This window comes from Stegostoma tigrinum, unplaced genomic scaffold, assembly GCF_030684315.1.
Source record: "Stegostoma tigrinum isolate sSteTig4 unplaced genomic scaffold, sSteTig4.hap1 scaffold_140, whole genome shotgun sequence".
NCBI lineage: Eukaryota > Metazoa > Chordata > Chondrichthyes > Orectolobiformes > Stegostomatidae > Stegostoma > Stegostoma tigrinum.
Window position 1 is genome coordinate 110318 of NW_026728086.1, and position 8762 is coordinate 119079.

Consider the following 8762-nt stretch of genomic DNA (forward strand, 5'->3'; position numbering starts at 1 on the left):
AGTACCAGATCCAGTGTGGCCTCCCCTCTCGTCGGCCCTTCGACATACCGAGTCAGGAAACCCTCCTGCACACATTGGACAAAAACTGATGCATCCGACATACTAGAGTTATAGCATTTCCATTCAATGTTAGGGAAGTTAATAGCTGCCATAATGACCACCCTGTTCTTTTCACTCCTGCCCAGAATCATTTTGCCAATCCACTCTTCCACATCCCTGGAACTTTGCAGGGGCCTATAAAAAACTCCCAGCAGTGCGACCTCTCCTCTCCTGTTTCTGCTCTCAGCCCATACCACCTCATCAAAAGTTCTTTCAGCCACCGTTGTACTGTCCTTGGCTAACAAAGCCACACCTCACCCTCTTTTACCATCTTCCCTGACCTTAATGAAAGATCTAAACCCTGGAACTTGCAACATCCATTCCTGACCCTGCTCTATCCAAGTCTCTGAAACAGCCAAAACATCGAGGAAAATGACAGAGTAAAAGTTTCCATAAAATACAAGCTGTTTTGCCGTACATTAGGAGAATCAGGAATGGCCCTTTTTTTCCCCATCTCGGGATGAACCCTCACCATCACTCACAGAGCTAATGAACAGCAGGAAAAATCTTCACCACTGACTACCTGCACTCACCTATCACCTTCCCACCTACCTTCCCCAGCCCCCACTCTGTTTATGTCTCAGTTCCCGTCCCCTCCCCCATTTCTGAAGAAGGGTCCTGAACCATCAACTTTCCTGCTCCTCTGATGGTGCCTGGCTCGCTGTGTTCCTCCAGCTCCACACTGTGTCATCTGTGACTCCAACACCTGCAGCTATTGCTATCTCCCTGTGAGCGATGTCAGCTTTGGTTCAATCGGAGCACGGGGCGGGGCCAATGGAAGCGGCCTACCCTCCAGCCAATCAGAGCGAGTGAGATGTTTGTCTGTGTGAAAATCATGTGATCGCCTCTGTCCGCGGGCGCAATATCTCTGCGAATGAGGGTTAGCTGCTTTCGGAAGGTACAGTACACGGGATAAAAAGGAAAGCTGCAAAAAAACGGGAGGGAAATACTTTCGGTATTGACTGAGAGGCTTTATTAGCCGTTGATGCATGTCAGAAAACAAATTTTAACATGCCGGTCCCGTGTTTTGCAGCAAACGGAAAAACTGCTACGGACCTGAGGCTGCGATAGGCAGAGGTAATTGCCACCATCTTTATTAGGGGCAGTGATCTTTGGGACTCATGCCGGATCGCCATATTTATAGGTGGCAACCTGCAGTGGAACGCAAGCGCAGCCTTTCTTGCTTGGGAGGGGAGATTAAGACAAGAGAAATGTTTGTTTTTGTTTTTGTTTTTCTGGACTTCTTTCCCAGACTGTGAGACACGGCGTGTATTTCCTGGGAAGGACCTTTGACGCTGGCGGAGTACTGGCTTCAGGCAGTATAAATTGCTGCAAGTTATCCGTTAGATATTTAATGGAGGAGAAATGCCGAAAACGTGTTCAGAACTGCATGTTCAAAAACAAAGTTGCTGGAAAAGCTCAGTAGGTTTGGTAGCATCTGTGAAAGGAAAAAAAATAACGTTTCGGATCCGCTAATCCTTGCTTAGAACTTCATGTTACCTGTTGCACTCTCACTGTAGGAAGTCCTGCTTTAAATATTATGATCTATTAAAGCATATCCGTTTGCCCAGTATTCATATGATTGGGATCAAATCACTGAAAGTGCTCTGAGTCCCCTTGTGCTCCCTCGTCAAATTTATTAATGTCTGACTTCCTCAGTCTGTAATAATGGGTGTATTTTACCTCTGCATCTTTCTGTGTGGGGGAGCAGGGTGCTTTTAAGAGGAGGATTTATACATAACTAACAGAAACCAAGAGAAATGTTTGCCTTTTCCAGACAATCTTGTGTTTTCTGGATTTCTGTCCAGGCCTGACCGTTATTTGTCTCTTGTGGATTTGCTTTACAGGATATTTATTGAGAATAATTTGCAAACCAGGATCCCAATGCAAGTTCTCCATTAAGCGGAGTGATCAGGATCTGAGTATCATTGACACTTAACAGTGAAAGGAAAGAGGTTTAACCATTCTATGCATGGGAGAATACTCCTGGTAAGTTTGTAACTTGAAAGCAGGATATTCAAATTTTTGGTTTGATCACCTCTGGGATAAGTGTTCAGTTCTATACCCTGCAGCTGAGAAAGGAGATATTGGCCTGAGAGGGGTAGATTTGTCCAAACAACACCTCGTCTCTTTGAAAGAACTGTCATATTTAGTCCCAATCGCCCACTTCATGATTTTAGTCTATACATTTTTCATTCTTGAATACCTGCAAACTTCCTTTTAAAATTCCTGATGGGCACAAATTCCAGCACCCCTCCAGGTGGAATCTTCCATTTCCTGACAACTCCATTGATCCTGAAACTGCTGAAGTCTGTGTTGATTCCTGAGGTTTATAAATTACTGCATTTAACGTGAAGATGCTGTTCCCTGAGCTTCCATTGAGCTGCATTGAAACAGTATGGGAGGCTGAGATCAGAGTGGGTGTGAGCATACAATGAAAATGAAAAGGCTGCACTGTGAGTGCTGCTTGGCTAAATGAGAGTGCTTTGGAGTTGGGTGAAACAGAAAGTGAAACTGAAAGATTGAGTGTGATGCTCAGTCTCAGTTTGGGCAGTTCAGAAAGTCTCTCAGTCCTAATGGAAACAGCCAATTGATATTTGATACTGTAAAGAATTTTCTTACAGTTTTTAAAGTATATATTAGCTTAAATAAAGTTAGGGGCTTTAGGTTTATAATAGTAATGTTTGAAATGAAGGGGGAGGACCTAGCTTAATTAAATTCTTTTTAAGGCAGAAACTGGCTTAATCTGGAGAGAAGTCAAAACAGAAGACATCACACCTGTGATGTGCTCCTCTTGCACAATAGAACATAGGCTCTTGATGTTGTGTCGACCTGTGAAACCACACTGAAGCCCATTTAACCCACACTATTCCATTATCATCCATATGTTTATCCAAAGACCACTTAAATGCCCTTAAACTTGGCGAGTCTACTACTGTTGCAGGCAGGGCATTGCACGCCCTTATTACCCTGAGTAAAGAACCTACCTCTGACATCTGTCCGATATCTATGACCCGTCAATCTAAAGCTATATCCCCTCGTGCTAGCCAGCTCCATCTGAGGAAAAAGGACCTCAGTGTCCACCCTATCTAATCCTCATATCATCTTGTATGTCTCTATTAGGTCACCTCTGAACCTTCTTCTCTCTGACGAAAACAGCCTAAAGTCCCTCAACCTTTCCTCATAAGACCTTCCCTCGATACCAGGCAACATTCTGGTAAATCTCCTGTGCACCCTTTCCAATGCTTGCACATCCTTCGTGCAATGCGGTGACCAGAACTCCGAGTGCGGCCGCACCAGAGTTTCGTACCGCTGCAATATGACCTCATGGTTCTGAAACGCAATCCCTCTATCAGTAAAAACGAACACATTGTACACCTTCTTAACAACCCTATCAACTTGTGGAAACTTTCAGGGATCTATGTACATGGACACCGAGATCTCTTTGCTCATCCACACTATCAAGAATCTTACCATTAGCCCAGTACTCTGTATTCCTGTTACTCCTTCCAATGTGAATCACCTCACAGTTTTCCGCATTAAACTCTGGGACATTACCAGTGTCCCTATTGGCTATTTGTGCAGGAAGTGTGTCCATCTGCAGCTACTGGTTAACTGCTTTTCAGAGCTTGAGCTGTGGGTGCAGTCAGTATGGAGCATCCATGGTAACTGAGAAGGTTGTGGTCGCATTCTCAACAGACTGGTCACGCAGCAGGTGAAGATTACACAGACAGCAAGGGAATGGGTGACTATCAGACAAGTAAAAGGCTCAGAAAGGAAGTGCTGGAGTCATCTCCCTCAAATAGATATACTGTTTTGGGTACTGTTCAGTTGGGGGGTCGGGGGTGGGGGAGAGAGGTGGGGGATGTTGGGGTGGCCACTCGGGAAGCAGCATCAGTCGGGTTCATGGCACTCGGAGTAACTCCGCTGCATAGAAGGGGAGGGAAACGATAAATATGACTGTAGAGACAGGGGATTCAATAGTAAGGGATAGAGAGAGACATGAATCCAGGATGGTATGTTGCCTCCCTGGTGCCAGGATTAGCGATGACACGGAGCAGCTTCAGGACATTCTGGAGTGGGAGGGTGAACATCCGATTGTACCAGTGACATAGGAAAACCAAGGGAGGAGGACCTGAAAGCTGAAGATAGGAAGTTAAGAGATACACTAAAATACGAGATCTCAAATGTAGTATTGTCAAGCTTACACCCAGTGCCACATTGTTGTCGGGAGAAGTTTGTGTTGTGTTCAGTTGTACAAGTGACCTTTATTCAGAGCTCTGTTACCGCATGTGTGGGAGAGGCCAGAGTCCACTCCAAACCTGGCTTTCACATGAGGCCTAATTCCCCTCTTAAATACAGCTCAGATTGGAAGAGTGGACAGTGACACTCAAACTTTCCCTGGCTGATTGTGATATTTTTATTCCATTCGCTAGGTGTTATTTACATGCAATATTGTTGTCATTGTTAGCCACACACCCCAAATCAATATACCCAATCCAGTAAGCAAACCATTTTCCTAGGATGGTGACGGCGAGTACGAGGGGGCATAGCTTTAAATTGAGGGGTGAAAGATATAGGACAGATGCCAGAGGTAGTTTCTTTACTCAGAGAGTAGTAAGGGAATGGAACGCTTTGCCTGCAACGGTAGTAGATTTGCCAACTTTAGGTACATTTAGGGTGTCATTGGACAAGCATATGGACGTACATGGAATAGTGTAGGTTAGACGGGCTTGAGATCGGTATGACAGGTCGGCACAACATCAAGGGCCGAAGGGCCTGTACTGTGCTGTAATGTTCTATGTCGTATGTTCAAACAATCGTGGACAACACTATGTTCAGTCCTAAACCCTTCTATAATCTCCTGAGGTTAGCTCGAAAACTACTTCGTCTGTCTTTGGGACCTTACAATGCTTTTGACAGTTATATTCCTCCTCAGACATTTGCCAGCTGCACCACATTTTTTTGCCAAAAACCAAAATGGTATCTTATCACTAAGAACTTTTCCAAATTCTCTACTAACTGTAGTGTGGATTGTTAGGAATTGTGATTAAGTCTTTTAAACTCAACTCTGATATAAAGTGACTACAATTTGTAATACAGTTGACAAATTGTGGAAAAATCCCTCTCTTACTTCAGCTTAAAAGATCAAACAGTGTTTCTGACTTGCTGCTGCAGTTTACAATCCCAACGATTTGCATTCTGTAAATGATTTTTAAACTGAAGTTTCATTTTCTACTCTAAGCGCTTTCCATTATTACTTTCTTGTTTTAATAAAAAGCATCTATTCCAGTTCCACTGAGTGTGAAATTCAGTCACTTTAGAGCTTTACCAAGCCATGAAACAAAATTTGTTCAGATTTCACAAATAACTAAGGCACTAACCATATCTTCATTTCGGATTTTGTAATCTATCTTTGTCACTCTTCCCTTGATCTTTGGATGTAAGAATTTATTCAAATTATCCGTATCTACATTTCAATTGTTTTATCTCTCTGCAGCCCTGACTTCTCTCTTTATAATCTTCCTTTGCCCCTTCCTATGTTGTTGGTCTTTTCGAGGTTGTGTTTACACCATTTATTGCTTTTCCTTCCATAATGATACAGTGAGCTGCTTTTATTGCTGACAAACATTTGCTCTAGGAATTCAGCTAACCCTTTCACGTTAATTGGTTGTTTGCATTTCTGGTTACAATTACCTAAACAGTTCAGAATGCTGTAGGATCAGACTTTTGCTTCTACTTTTTATTAAGTAACAAACTTGTGATTGTGGCTGAACCAGGCCTTTAAAAACTGCCTCTTGTTAAAATGCTTATGTGTTTTGAACTGTCTGTTTACAGAAACCCAAGTAAATTCCCTAATGTTCCTTCTCAACAGGACTCTTTTATACCCCCCACAGGACCTTTTGTGATCTAATCCCGTAACAGTGTGAGCTGCTACAATGCACGTGCTAGTAAAAGCATAAGAGGACAGATGAGATGAGTGCATGGCTGGAGCTATAACTTAAAAGGTTTGGATTCCTGAGGCATTGAGACTGTTTGTTTGTTTCTGGGGAAGGTGGGACATGCACAAGCTTGAACAATTGTCCTGGGCAGAGCTGGGACAGATATTCTTGTTGATGCTTTTGCTAGTTCCACTGGTGAGGATTTAAACTCGTATGACAGGGGAATGGGAACCCAAGTATAGCTTTAGCAGTAAAAGACTCAAATCAGCAAATGGGATTTGAAATTAGTTCATGATGTTGTCGGTGGCTGAAAGATTAAAAGAAAGAAGGATTAATCAAGATCAAATCTCTTTTCATACATCAGTCCTGTGATCCCAGGAATTGGCCTGGTGAACCTTCTTTCCGATCATTCAGTAGCCAGGCCATCCTTCCTCTGGAAAGGAGAACAAAGGTGCACACGACTCCAGGTGTGGTCTCACCAAGGCCCTTATAGAAAGATATCCCTCTTCCTGTACTCGAATCCTCTCACAATGAAGGCCGAAATATCATTTGCATTCTTCACTACTTGCTGCTGCCTGTTTCCGAAAAGAGAATAGGAGAGAAACACGGAACTAAATGGGGTCAGACACTCGGGTAACATTGTGTTCAACAATGTCCCCATTGTATCGGTGCTGGCCACCAAGCACCTATTGAAGCTAGGCCCGTTTTCTGGCACTCGGTGTGTAACCTGTATTTTGGTGCAGTGGATGATCATCTCAACACTTCTTCAAGATTGCAATGGTTCCTGCATCTATCACCATTTCAGATGCTGCCAGATCTGCTGAGTATCTCTATCATTTTCTGTTTTTATTTCAGATTTCAGGTATTTTTCTGCATCTTAGTCCTTCAGAAGGATCAGAGGGTATGGAGAGAAAACAGGAATTGGATTCATTTTCAGATGAATAAAATGCCTGCCCTTCATGTCTGTCCAAACTCTATCTCTTTTTGTAGTTTTGGGCAAACGCTGACTGTTTCCCTTCCCTGAAGGACATTTAATGAACCAGTTCAGTTTTACTGATAATCCAGCAGTGCCCCTCAGTGTTGCATCCACAATTGATCAGATTAATTTCTGAGTTTGACAATCTTTGTGTGTGTTCTTCTGGTTTCTCTCTCTCTCTCTACTTTTTTTTTCTTCAGTTTGAAATTGTGATTGCATTCAGAGAAATCAAACAAAACCACATCCAGATCTGACACTCAATCTGTTTGTCGTAACCTAATTATCTCAGGATTTTGAACATTAAAGGAAGAAGCACTGTTCACACCAGGGAGAAATGCGTATTGTCTGTGTGTCGAAGATTCTGTGAAGATTCATCTGAAATGCCCAAACACCAGCACGGTCACACTGGGGAGAGACTGTGGAAATGTGGGGATTGTGGGAAGGGATTTATTTACCCATCCCAGCTGGAAATGCACCAACGCAGTCACACTGGGGAGAAACTGTTCATTTGCTCTGATTGTGGGCTGGGATTCACTCAGTCAAGCAACCTGCTGAAACACCAACGAGTTCACAGTGGGGAGAGACTGTTCACATGTTCCGAGTATGGGAAGGGATTTGCTCACTCAACCAACCTGCTGAGACACCAGCGAGTTCACTCTGGGGACAGACCATTCACTTGTTCTATGTGTGGAAAGGGATTCACTCAATCATCCCAACTGTTAACACACCAGCAAGTTCACCACAACCACATTTGAAGGATTTTGCCCTTAAATCAAGGAATGAACTTTGATCTTTGGGCTGTTTGTACTGGTGTCATTAGTCCCTGCTCAAAACTTGATCTTCTCTTGGGAAATAAGGTAGGGCAGGTGACTGAGGGGTCAGCAGGGGGGACAATATTTTGGGGCCTATGATTATATCTCTATTAGTTTTAAAATAATTATGGAAAAGGATAGACTTTGGTCGAAGAGTCAAAGTTTTAAATGAGGCCAATTTTGACACTACTATGCTTCTTAAAAGCACAGTAAGACCGCCTATGTGTGGGAATGCACGAGATGGGTGAGATACAAAAAAGTATTTTACATCAGTATTTACTGTGATAAAGGATACAAAAGCTAAAGAACTTCGAGAAATGAATGTGTATCTTGAAAAGCTCCATGTTGTAGAGGAGGTGGTGCTGGATGCCATACAGAGCATAAAGGTGGATAAATCCCCAGGACCTCTTCAGGTGTATTCTCGAACTTTGCGGGAAGCTAAGCTTGCGATTGGGCCCCTTGCTCAGATATTTGCACCATTGACAGTCATAGGTGAGCTGTTACACTGGAGGTTGGCTAATCTGGTGCCATTGTTTAAGAAAGGTGGTAACATAAAACCAGGGAACAATAAACTTTTAGTGAGCCTGACGTCAGCTGTGGGTAAGTTGTTGGAGGGAATTCTGAGGGATAGGATTTACATATATTTGGAAAGCGTGGACTGAATGGGGAATAGTTGACATGGCTTTGTCCATAGGAAATTATGCCTTACTAACTTGATTGAGTTTTTTTGAAGAAGTTAGAAACAAGATTGATGGCAGAGCGGTGGATGTTTTCGATATTCCTCATGGTCGACTGATTAACAAGGTTAGATCACATGGAATCCAGGGAGAGCTGGCCATTTGGAAAGGCCTTTGACCTGCAGTATGCTGCAAGGATTGGTACTTAGTAACTATAACTCCTACATTCACATCCAAATCATCTTTATAAATGACA

General features: G+C 43.1%; 1 long non-coding RNA gene across 3 annotated transcripts; it reads left to right on the forward strand.

Annotated features, from left to right (window-relative positions):
• Nucleotides 1-896: 896 nt before the first annotated feature.
• On the forward strand, nt 897-8293 carry LOC132207730 (uncharacterized). Of its 3 annotated transcripts, XR_009443756.1 has the most exons (4): nt 897-997; nt 1133-1176; nt 1947-2088; nt 5997-8293. It is a non-coding gene; the product is annotated as an uncharacterized LOC132207730 (long non-coding RNA). The 3 variants fall into 3 exon arrangements; XR_009443758.1 differs by lacking the exon at nt 1133-1176 and having other exon boundaries at nt 944-997; XR_009443757.1 differs by lacking the exons at nt 897-997; nt 1133-1176 and adding an exon at nt 1227-1521.
• The last annotated feature ends 469 nt before the right edge of the window (nt 8294-8762 follow it).